Source organism: Nyctibius grandis, chromosome 3 (genome assembly GCF_013368605.1).
Source record: "Nyctibius grandis isolate bNycGra1 chromosome 3, bNycGra1.pri, whole genome shotgun sequence".
Taxonomy (NCBI): domain Eukaryota; kingdom Metazoa; phylum Chordata; class Aves; order Nyctibiiformes; family Nyctibiidae; genus Nyctibius; species Nyctibius grandis.
The window spans coordinates 72,170,895-72,183,976 of NC_090660.1; the positions used below are offsets into that span (position 1 = coordinate 72,170,895).

Consider the following 13,082-nt stretch of genomic DNA (forward strand, 5'->3'; position numbering starts at 1 on the left):
TCAAAGGAGAAGGGACAGACAGACTGCCCTGTACCTACCTAGCAAATTTAATGACCTCCAGGGATATGACACAACTTACTCCAAGTCCCTGGGTGGAAAAAGCCTAATTCATTTGTGACTTCATGTAGAAATGCTTCATGTGTAACTTTAATCCAATATGAGAAGAAAGAGGAAGAGGGAAATTTGTATGGTTTTTAACCTTTCTGATAGCTGTAGTTTTAGCAAATTCAGGGAAGTCTTTTATTTTTTTTCTTCTCTTGGCGTTAGAAAAAATAGCCAGAACAAATTCTCAAGAATAGAATAGGCAAATGGAGGAACTGTTAGTTTGCAGACTGATGCTGTGCTGCCAGAAAACACAATTAAGAATAACCTTTTGGGGTAGGCAGTGCAAGTGCTACATGGGCAGTAAACTTAACTGGTAACCCTCAGACTCCCCTTGTTCAGAGACTGTAGTGGGAGCAGGTGATAATATAGAAGAGGTCAAAGGACGGAAACAGTGTCCTGGCATTATCACACAGAATCACAGAATCACAGAATCACACAGAATCACAGAATGTTAGGGATTGGAAGGGACCTCGAAAGATCATCTAGTCCAATCCCCCTGCCGGGGCAGGATTGCCTAGACCATATCACACAGGAACGCGTCCAGGCGGGTTTTGAATGTCTCCAGAGAAGGACACTCCACAACCTCTCTGGGCAGCCTGTTCCAGTGTTCAGTCACCCTCAATGTAAAGAAGTTTTTCCTCAAATTTAAGTGGAACCTCCTGTGCTCCAGCTTGCACCCATTGCCCCTTGTCCTGTCAAGGGATGTCACTGAGAAGAGCCTGGCTCCATCCTCTTGACACTTGCCCTTTACATATTTATAAACATTAATGAGGTCACCCCTCAGTCTCCTCTTCTCCAAGCTAAAGAGACCCAGCTCCCTCAGTCTCTCCTCATAAGGGAGATGTTCCACTCCCTTAATCATCTTCGTGGCTCTGCGCTGGACTCTCTCTAGCAGTTCCCTGTCCTTCTTGAACTGAGGGGCCCAGAACTGGACACAATATTCCAGATGCGGCCTCACCAGGGCAGAGTAGAGGGGGAGGAGAACCTCTCTCGACCTGCTGACCACACCCCTTCTAATACACCCCAGGATGCCATTGGCCTTCTTGGCCACAAGGGCACACTGCTGGCTCATGGTCATCCTGTTGTCCACTAGGACCCCCAGGTCCCTTTCCCCTACGCTGGTATCCAACAGCTCTGCCCCCAATTTGTACTGGTACATGGGGTTGTTCTTGCCCAGATGCAGGACTCTACACTTGCCCTTGTTATATTTCATTAAATTTCTCCCCGCCCAACTCTCCAGCCTGTCCAGGTCTCTCTGAATGGCTGCGCAGCCTTCCGGCGCGTCAGCCACTCCTCCCAGTTTTGTGTCATCAGCGAACTTGCTGACAGCGCACTCTAATCCCTCATCCAAGTCATTAATGAATATATTGAATAGAACTGGTCCCAGTACTGACCCTTGAGGGACTCCGCTAGACACAGGCCTCCAACTGGACTCTGTCCCATTGACCACCACTCTCTGGCTTCTTTCCTTCAGCCAGTTCACAATCCACCTCACTATCCGATCATCCAGACCACACTTCCTCAGTTTAGCTGCGAGGATGCTGTGGGAGACCGTGTCAAACGCTTTACTGAAATCGAGATAGACCACATCCACAGCTTTACCATCATCTATCCACCGGGTTACGTCCTCATAAAAGGCTATCAAGTTGGTTAAGCATGACTTCCCCTTGGTGAAGCCATGCTGACTGCCCCTAATGATCCTCCTATCCTTGATGTGCCTAGAGACAGCACCAAGGACAAGTTGTTCCATTACCTTTCCGGGGATGGAGGTGAGGCTGACCGGTCTATAGTTACCCGGGTCCTCCTTCTTGCCCTTTTTGAAGATTGGAGTGACATTCGCTTTCCTCCAGTCCTCAGGCACCTCTCCCGTTGCCCACGACTTAGCAAAGATGATGGAGAGTGGCCTAGCAATGACTTCCGCCAGCTCCCTCAGCACCCGCGGGTGCATCCCATCAGGGCCCATGGATTTATGGACGTCCAGATTGCTTAATTGGTCCCTGACCCAGCCCTCATCAACCAAGACAGATTCCTCCTCTATCCTGACTTCTTCTGGGGCCTCAGGGGTCCGGGGCTCCTCAGGACAGCCTCCAGCAGTATAGACAGAGGCAAAGAAGGCATTCAGTAACTCCGCCTTCTTTTTATCCTCTGTCTCCAGGGCCCCCACCTCATTCATCAGTGGGCCTACATTGCCTCTAGTGTTGGCTTTACCTGCAATGTATTTGAAGAAGCCCTTTCTGTTGTCCTTGACCTCTCTTGCAAGGTTTAATTCCAAGGAGGCCTTAGCTTTCCTAGTTGCCTCCCTACATCCTCTGACAACAGACTTATATTCCTCCCAAGTGGCCAGCCCCTCCTTCCACGATCTGTACACCCTCTTCTTCCACTTGAGTTTGCCCAGCACTTCCCTGTTCAACCATGCAGGTCTCCTGGTACCCTTTCTTGACTTCCTACTTGTTGGGATGCTCTGATCTTGAGCTCGGAAGAAGCAGTCCTTGAACGCTAACCAACTATCTTGGGCCCCCTTACCTTCTAGTACCCTGTCCCATGGGATTTCCCCTAGCAATTGCTTGAAAAGGCCAAAGTTGGCCCTCCTGAAGTCCAGGGTTGTGATTCTGCTAGCTATTCTGTTCCTGCCACATGAGATCCTGAACTCTACCATCTCATGGTCGCTACAACGAAGGCTGCCCTCAACCTTCACCTCTTCAACCAGACCCTCCTTGTTAGTGAGGATCAGATCCAGCAGCGCTCCTCTCCTAGTTGGCTCATCCACCATTTGCATCAGAAAGTTATCATCAATGCACTGGAGGAACCTCCTGGACTGAGGATGGCTATCCTCATAGCCATCCTCAATGATGAGGATTATCCCCACAGTCTGATATCCATGCTTGGCTGATGACAATGAAAAGGCTGGGAAGCTGAACCGATTAGTGCCCTGCTTTCCTTGCACCCACACAGACAGCAGAAATAATTTTTCTACCACTATCTTGTTGTTTTGAAGTCAGAGTTAAGGCTGCAGTAAAGCAAGGTAGTGAAGAATAAGAAGTGTGAACTGAAGGGAAGTTGTGGTGTGGAAATGAGAAAGCTGTTGCACAGAGTATAAGCATGTATTTTGTGTAGCAAAGAGTACAAAGTTTATGTAGCATTTAATGCTGCCAGACTGATAAAAGCCCTGGATTCTGAGTGACTATGTGATGATCAGCACTGGCTGTCACCTACCATTGCTTGAGGTGGTGAACATGGTACAAAAGAACATTAAAATAGCAAAGCAACTTAGAAAAGGAGAAATAGTAGTATCAAAGTACAGCTTCAGTGGCCCTGACTCCACCTGCATTTTCCCATACCTCTAGGAGCAGCCACTGCAGGGAGAGCTCTACCTCCCACCCACAAGTCAGGGCTGCAGCCGCTCTGTTGGGAGAATGTAGCTGATGAACTCTAAGGATTTTGACTGATCATAGCTTTTAAGGCAAGAGGTTATCACTGTGACAAGTCCAGCTTATGAAACCTCTCAACATCCAAACTTCCCTGAATGAGTTCTGGCATATGCACACACAGAGCTGCAAGTTCTCACTGTGGTAGTAAAACCATGTGCACTAGGAAAACCTTATGTGAAAGGCTGGGTCCATGACCCAAAGGCTTTGAGCTTCAAAGCTCCATTCTCCAGTAGTCATAGAAATACTTCTGAAGTGCAGAAATCCATGTTTTTTCCCCCAAGCCCATTGAGAAACACTCAAATCACTTCCTTGCTCCCACCCTCCAGCCCCCAAAAATGTCCCCATAAAAGTATGTCTAGCTGCCTGTTGAAACTTTTGGGCCCAAAATGTAAAACTCTGGCAAACTTATAACAAATTGCAAATGGTGCATCAGACAATCTCAGCTATTGGTGGTGCTATTAGCAATGCCTACTTTTACAGCCACGAGGGAAAAATATCATTGTGTTCTCTGCACTGCATCATAAAAGGCTCTTCATTGCAAAATGGTCTTCATAACTTGTTTCTTAAATACAGGGTGCAGAAAATGTCATGAAACTTAAAATGCTGTCACTGTACAAACAGCTTTCCTAAAGATATATTTTCTATATTGTATATTTACATGTGTCTTTATATCTTTCCACATGTATCTTTAGTATTACCCTTTCTTTTTTTTGTTCTTAAAATTTATTTCAAGGACATTCAGTTATGGTTAGGTTTCTCATTACCAAGGCACTGCTCCATTTTTTAAAAAAAAAAAAAATAGAGAAAGAGATGACAAAAGGGCAGACACAAAGAGATGATATTTTATTGCAGAGACGACATGTTGGTCTGGTCCTGTCAGTTCAGCCCTGGGACTTTGTGATACACAAATACATGAAACAAGTTTCCCTTCAGGATGGAGGGATAAGAAAACTAAGCAATCTCACTAACATATTAGAACAAGGACAGAGACTGAATCATGCAAATAATAAAAGAGATTTTTTTTTTCCCTAGGCTTCTATTGTTTTGAAAAATAAAAGGTTGTATATAAAGCAAAGGTGCTGCTGCTGTCATGTGTTTGTCTAATGCAGCGTGAGTTGCCTCTTACTGAATCCCTCCAGAGCTGGGTTTCCACAATAGCACAAGCATATAGCATTTCAACTCCCTTTAAAACAAAGTAGGTCACAGGGTTTTCTCACCCACGCACACTCATACACACACTCCTGTTGAAAGAAAAAAAAGAATTTTAAAAATATCTTCACCCTAAGGCCACTCATCAGGGTAGATTCGTCAAGGATGACAGAGACCATAGAAATTGTTTAAAAAAGGGTTTGTGCAAGATCTAGAGGAAGGGAAACCTTCAATTTTAAAAAGGTGTTCCATTCTCAAACAAATTAGGATTAAAAACTTAAATTCTTAGTGAAATAAGATGGGTATCTATCTTCTGTTTAGCAGACAGCCTCAAGAAAATGGGTGCTAGAAGCCTATGATACCTTCAAGGAGCTGTATGAAGAAGTCAACACAAAGGATTTTCTTAACTTCTTGCTAGATGCAGAGAAATTTGCTGGAAAAGGAATAATCTGTTTCAGTCAGTCAACAAATGTCAATAAAAAAATTGCTTGATCATTTTTTTTCTGACCTGTGCTAGGTTATAATCTCATCACACTAGTAGTTTATAATCTCCTTTACATGCCGCTCTATATGTGAATGTACATGCAAAAGCTTTAAGATGATTCCTGGCTTTGTTCAAGCCAAGCTACAGCAGACTTCTGTTCAGTGCCAAATAGGTTGCCCAGCACTATAAATAACAAAATCTCCTTTTCTCCATCATCAGCTTTCAATCACAAGTGTAATACGACTATATGATTTCTGTAAAACACCTTGACGCTTTCATAGGCAAGATGGAAAGCTTTTCTGCAAAGTCAATAGGTCTCCTGATAAGAAACGTAAGTGGCACAAGACCTTTTTTAATTGCTTTTCTTTGGCTGACTTTAACTAATGCTGTGGGCATTTGTCCTCACCATGACAGTGTGGCCTTCATTGCCCCTTCGCTCAGACATGGCTATTTTGGCAGAGAGCAGATACATAGATACAGCAAGTGGCAACGGGAAGAAAACACAGAATAAATGTTTTACATCTATGATGTAGATACTCAACATAACAATGCATATCTAAAGAGCCAGTCTTTGTACGGGTTTTTTTTGTTTAAAATCACAGTATTGGACAAGAAATAAGGTGCTGTACTTTGTCCTTTTCAAGACTGGCTTTTTGCATGCACTTGACTCTCTCCTTTCAACAGCCTTTTAAATCCTAGTGGATTTGCTTCAGTGTGATCTTCTTCTGTGCCCCAACTCCTTCACTCCCTGTGCTTTCAACTGCATTGTCCCACAGATCTATTGCCCTTCATGGTAGGTGCAAGACCTGTCTATGGAAATAGAAATAGCTAGGGAGAGAGAGGCTTAAATCAGGTCAGCTAAGAAAAAATTGTAGATTTTGGCTACAGTGATTGATTGCGCTAATTAAGTTTGTTTAGAGCTTAACTTTTAAAAATTACTTTCAAAATAATCTTTACATTATTATTTTTGAAAAAAAATATATTAAAATAGAACATTTTTCAGGTCGAGTTTTCCATGCCAAACATTTTAGCCCCAGCACTCCTGTGTGGATTCTTTCCCAGGTGCAAGGAAATTAGGGTTGTCTTTCCTTAAAGATGTCTTAATGCTTATTTTTACTTTCATTGACAGATGTGCTCATTCTGCACGTGGCCATTCTTCTTCAGAAGGTCCTACATTATAATCTGGCTACAAAAATCCACTTCTTTGATTATCAGACACCCAAAACTGAGAGCAACTCACACCCACATGACCCACCAACGGCTCAGAGATGAATAGAACTGCTTTAACTCCTGGTGTCAGGGAAAGGACTGGAGGGTTGTCACTTCTCTTAGAAACCTGACATTTGCATGGAGACTTTCTGATGATGATGATTTCAAGTGAGCAACCAAAGCTTGTAGGTCACAGCCAGCCAAGGGCTTGGTATCCCAGGGAGAGAGGAGCATCACAGCCAACCTGTGGTCGCACACTTCAGCCAGCAGAACCTGCGCTCCTCCAGTAAGCCTCCAGGCCAGGCTTGCACTGTGCCCAGTACATTTTGCAATTTCTAATTAAGCCCTAAACTACTTTCAGCTTTGATAATCTTCCCGTTGCTTTTTCTTTCCCCCACAACTGATTTCAGACATTCATGTTCAGTGAGACAGAGGAATAGAAGCAACTTAACTTGCAGTCACCCTCACTTAAGAAAGCTGGATATGAAAGTGTATCTGAGCAACAGTTTACACCAAAAATCAGGACACTGGAGACAATTTAGCCCAGTTTGCTAAAGCTGACTGCAAAGATCATAGCAAGTTCCTAAACTAACGCTGAAAAATATTCTGTGGCAAATTTGTGTCCCTTCCCAAGCTGCTGCCAGTTCCTGTGACCCAGCCTACCCCTCCTTATCTTAGTGTGTGACTTGCACTCTTCTGCACCACCAGAAGCTCCCTGACCTGGCCTCGCCTAATCTGACCTAATCTAGAGCAAACTGTGGCACCCCAGTAGCACACATATGCAGGCTACTTCCAAATCAGTGTGTCAGTGCTCTCTGTACTACTATTTTTTATTCACCTTTTGAATTCCTCTCTTCTCTGTGTACCTCCTCAACCAAGCCCCTGAATGAACCTGCTGTTTATCAATATAATTTATTCATCTTCTTTTCTGGAGGAAGCCTCTGTCTATACCATAAGTGTATGAAACACTTTGAAATCAACAGGGGCACATGCCAAGCAAAAAAATCAGCACCAGAGTATGGTGTCAGTCGAGCAGAGTCAATGCTTCTGTGAAATTTTCTGTTCCTAAATTATTCTGAGCTGGTTCAGCAAAGGGTTTCTTGTAAAAAGGTAGTGAAGAAATCCCCCTTTTGCCCCAAGGTTACAACTTATTTTGTTAGACCAGATGACATGACAGCATGATTCTATCAGGACAAATCAAAGTTTACTGAGCAAATCTGTGTTCTATAACCTGATTTATTGGTGCCATCTGCCAACACCCATGAACAGATGCTCTGTAGGACCTCACTAATGTGCAATAATGACTGGGAGAAACCCACTGCAAATGACTGAATTTTAAAAGTTATCAAGTGTAGCAGGAGAGATAACAAACATAATGAAAAATGTCTAGGAGAATTCATCCCAATGTTCATTTTTCAGTTCCATTTCCCCGACAGCAGTACTTCAGAGTGTACTCACCTACATATGTGGGTATGTGGTGTAAAAATAAACCAAGCACTCATATTTTCCTGTGATTTTGCTCCAGTCCTTTGCTACTGTATGCTTCAAAGAAAAGAGTGTTTTGGTGTGAGCAGTTGCAGTCACAGCTTACCTAAAATCTATGAGGTTCTCCTGGTTGCTAGAATTCCTTTTACAGTCGTACTTGAGTAGGTCAAGACTGCCATTTTGCTAGCACTAATGTCTTTTTTTTTAATGGTTTTCCCCTACTCTGCAGCGATTTCCAAGCCCTGTGTACTTTGAGGGCATGCCAAGGTAGAAGCAAACGAGTTTGCAATTATTTCCACTGGCAACAGTAATTTTGCATTCCTGTCACTTCAAAAACACAGGGGAGCAAAAAGAGATAACAGAAAGATGAGCAACTTGTCTGAATGGAGGTTTGAAATGTGCCTGGGCTCAGAGCAGGCACCGCAGCAGGCGAGTGGGAGCAGCCCTGGTTCCTGCAGCCCCAGGGACTGCTTGGAGAGGCGCGGGAGCAGCCTGGTCCCAGGGTCCCTGCGGCCCCTAGCCCTGCCGCTGCCTCCCGCTGCCTTCTGCCCATGGGATTTCCCAAACTAAGCATGCATCTCTTAGGAGCTGTATTAAAATTAGAAGCTGAAGCTGTAGCGATGGTGACACTATCGTCTCTCCTAGCACCTACTATAAGACAGCCTGCTCCATCCACACCAAAGGTGTTACATGGTGTTCATTCAAACGTGCTCAGGAACGTGTTTTTGATAGACACAACCTATCCAATATCTGACAAAGTCATAAAATCTGGGGGCAACAACTTTCAACCACTGCCACTCTTTCAGAGGCTGAATTTGGATCCAGAGCTGGAGAGCGGAAAGCCTCCTTCCCTTATCATGCCAATCCATTAAAATCTCACGGAAACTCTCTGTGGAATCTCACGGAAACTCTCTGTGGAGAAACTATCACCGAACTATTAATAAAATCTTCCTGAACTATTAATACAATCTGTAGGAGCTTTAATCCACCGCGGGGACTGATTATGTAAGTGATGCTGTTTTTATCTTCAGTTTAAATGACCTTTCAGTTTAAACAGTTTTGTTTATGATTGAAATCTTCCTGAATCTAAGGGAAATTATTTTCGTTCAAAGGGGATTATATTCTGATTTGCAGTAAACCAGCAAACATGGTCAAGATTAAAGTGCATTTGGATGGCAATATGTGTTTGCTTTTCTGATTGCAAAGGGTAGAAGTTATAGAAGCATTTTAAAAATGTTTGTATCACAAAAAAATTCAGATATCCCAGAACACAGAAATAGTCTATAATTTGGTTTTTGAGCTCAGGTCATTGGTCTATGAAGCCAATTCATGCAGTTCGAAAAGATTGGCCGTGAGCATCAGGTTGGATTTATTCCTGATTTTGGTATTCTAAAGATTGTTTTTCTTTTCCGCCACACTTTGGTGTGAGGAGGTGCTGGAAGATCATCTTGATTTTTAGCTTTCAGGCAGTTCAGAACAACAACACAGTAAAAGGTTTCTGATTCTTACTCATGCCAAAAAAATAGATGTCATGAAGACAAGAACAGGTAGAAATAGTGAAAAATTGTCTCTCATTAACCTCGTAGCTATTGCTCCCAAGATATTTAGTGGAACATTATGTACCGAGGGTTTTCAGTTCCAGGCTCATTTCAGTTCAGAAATTTCCCTGCACAGAAAGTCTGAGCGGAGAAGGGAAGCAATACTCTCTGTGACATTTTCTTCTGATCTGCAAGCCTTGGAGACACTTCTCCAATCTGAAACGAAAGATGTATTGAGGTCTGTATGGATTTTGGGCTGCTGTGGCACCTCCACTCTGGCACTCAAGTGTTCATTTCTTTCTCTTCTTTGAGGATGATGCAGCAGTGAATAACTGAAAATAGTAAAGAAACAAATATATAAAGTAAAAAAAAAAGACAAATCAGGCAAAAGAAAAGTCCTACCTTACTGCACCACTTTCATTCAATCAACAGGAACAACGAAAACCCTGTGTTTGGACAATTTTGTCTCTCTGGGTTTGCCTACACTACTTCGGGAAGCAGCATGGTTAGCTGTATTCCCTATTTTAGTTCACTTCTGGTCCCAATGAAGAAGATCTGGCCTGACGCTGGAGTAAGCCAGTTGCCCAAGCAGATGTATGAAGTCCTTTCACTGTTTCTTCCCTGATATTGCTGAGTAGCAAGTTAGCTAGATTAGCACTGAGTTGGATGTATTTATCAACACTGCAATTTCATGTCTGAGCAACAGGCTAATATGTCCTGCCTGGCTTTCGGATAAAATTACAGTAGTACCCACAAATAATTAGACCAATTCCTGCATGCTATATTTTGTTTATGCCATTGGAATAAAATGTAAATATATCCTTAGAATTAGGTATTTTTAACAAGGAATCAGGTTAAGAAAAGACTCCATGATCCCAAGGTCCTTTTCACAGTAGGCTCCAAAAAATGTACCTCATTATAAAATACACCTTCCCAAGGAATCACAAGACATGAGAAATCAAAAGAGAATTCCTAAAAGCAAAAGCTCTCCAGCAGAAAATCAATTTCAGCTACTTTCACCTTGCCCCAGGGAAAGCAGCAGAGACACTAAGTGGGGTGTGGGAAAGGTGTCATACATCTTCCTGGAACTGCGCAAGGCAGACCTCCAGATGGGAGCTTTTCTTTCCAAGACAGCTCTGCTCTAATTAGGGACTTCTACAAAATTGGTATGTTGCGGTTCCAAACAGCGTCTGGATGATTCCCATATCAAATTTCTTTAGTTTAAAAAAAATTATGTCTTTGTCCTTGTTCTAATTGACAGCCTTATAAATGCAGGTGGACTGAGGGATGAAGGTCAAATTGAGCTTATTGTGCCTAATAGGGTAAGGAACAAAAATTAGCAGAAAGTTACACACAAAAAAATGTTATTTGGTTGTTGTTTTTCTCCTGGCCATCATGCTGCCTTTTCAAGGGTCTTTGTGCATTTTCAGGTGTACCTTCAGAATGAAAAGAAATCAATTGCCTTTAAATAACCTGTTATATGAGGGGCTTTCTTGTAACACTTAATCTGCTGATGTACCAGACAGAATCTAGTTTATGGACTCAAAAATCTATGTCGGGTAGACGTAAAAGTCACTTTCTATATAGGAAAGTACATCCTTCTCCTTAGTGGACTTTTTCCAGAGGCAGTCTGCCAGTTTAAACCTCTGGCTGGTTCCTATAATTCTCAGCATTCAGACCTTTCTGGGTAATGTGGTATCATTAAGGCTGGTCAACATGTTCTAAAAAAAACACGTTCCCTCTTGGAAATGAAGTCTGACTGACATTTCTCACTGAAGATTGTGATTAATATCATCTGTGCATTCCAATGAGAAGGCAAAACAATTTTTCTTTTTTGGGTCAGTATAAATCTCTATGTCTCAAATTTATTCCCCTGCCTCCCATCTCTCATTTCTTTGCTGTCCTTTGCTTCAAGCTCAGACTGTATCTATCTTCTCCACTGACCTATGCTGCTATGGTACAACCTGGGACGGCTGTGGCAGCTCAACCCCAAAGAGCAAAGGAGTCCAGAACTTCTCCCTTAAAGATACAGCTTGTGGGATGACAGCTGGCTTGACAAATATAGAATAAAACCCAAAAAGACAAATATGGAACATTCCAATATTTCTTTTGTTTTTTCTTTTCTTTGTAGAATATTCTATGAAGAGTTTCAAATCTTCAAATTTTCATTCCCATGTGGGAGGAAAGCAACTGAATATGTGAATTTTGCATGAGATGGGCATTTTTGGCTCTGGTCTGCTCTAAACCCCAATTTTAGGTTATCACAGGGTAGAAAATAACTTTGGGCTTCATTACACACTTCGGCTGGTCAATGCATTTTCTAGGTGGTCTCAGACTCTCTGCAGCTGTTTCTCAGCACAGCCCAGTTGAAGTCACTGCAGCCTGCAGCACTGCAGTAGTTTATATCAGTCAGAGCTGTGTCCCTAAACTCTGATGAATATTCCGGCAGCAGCCGAAATACAGTCATCTTTATAGTGAATGAGCACCTCAACAGAGCATAGGCCATCCTTAAAAAGCCCAGCTCATAGTTTATTGGGATTTAAAATGGGGTCACCTGTTATGTTACACTGCTTGGCCTCCTGCATGCTGGCCTGACTACCCACTAGTCTTGCACAAAGCATCCAGTATTAAGATCTGTAATGATTTCAGGTAAACTGATGTGTCCGAGGTGCAAGCAGCTTATACTGCTGTATAGCAAAAGAAAAAGATATCACTTAGTGCCTGTGGCCACTCACAAACATTGCCCGAGTGTGGTTTAAGATGACTGCCAGGGCAATCCATGGCCGGTGCTAAGGAGCACAGAGAGTCCTGCCGATCTGCCTTGGGTGGTGGGAGGTGGTAGGATGCCTACGTAGTGCTAAATCTGGGAAATAGTTTGACCTTGAAGCAGCACAGAAGCTATACCAAGCAGGTATATAAGGGGATTTTCCATATCATATCACAAATCCACCCCATATCCTCACCAGCTGTGCTCATTCTCTGATGCTCCGGAGGAAGGTGAGAGAAAGCCCCAGGATACCCCGTGCTAATTATTGGGGGAATGAACCTGCTTGAGTCCCAAAGCCAAAATCCTGAAGGAAGAGACCTGATTATGCTCTGTCTTTATATGCCAAGCTGTAGGGGCTAGGAGCACACACAGGATGAGGACAGCTTCATCAGTATCTCCCTTCACAGGGGAGAGACAGGCACCTCTCCTCTCGCTGGGAGAGCATTTGCACGCAGGAGCAGCAGTCGTCCCACTGTTTATGCAAGTGAAAAAATCCTAGGCTCTTCCCTGACTGACTGACATTTGTTAGATGAGAGTGTAGGTACAAAATACCCATCACAATATAAAATAACCTTTAAAGACGTGCCAGCAACCTCCTCTTTTATTAAGTGTGCCGCGCTGGCGGAGAGGAATAGGACGCTGTTGCAAACACCTCCCTGGTGGGACGCTACCTGCATGCTAATGCTGCGGGTGTTTGTGCACAGCCCGGCAGCGAGCACGGGGCTCCGGCAGTTTCCATGGTGCCGTCATGGTGCACTCTCCCTACACCTTCACTTATCAGCGTTTCCCACCCATCCTCCTCCCCATAATATGCTGCTCGCTCACCCCGAAAGGTCAGCCATTGTAATGATGATTGTAGCGGGGGGAGGCAGGGAGGCCGGAGGGTGAAAAGGTGAGCTGCGTGCAGCAGTGTGCAT

At 43.5% G+C, this 13,082-nt stretch overlaps 1 protein-coding gene across 1 annotated transcript in view; it reads left to right on the forward strand.

Annotated features, from left to right (window-relative positions):
• CLVS1 (clavesin 1) overlaps positions 1 to 13,082 on the forward strand; it is a 113,565-nt gene that overhangs the window by 83,244 nt on the left and 17,239 nt on the right.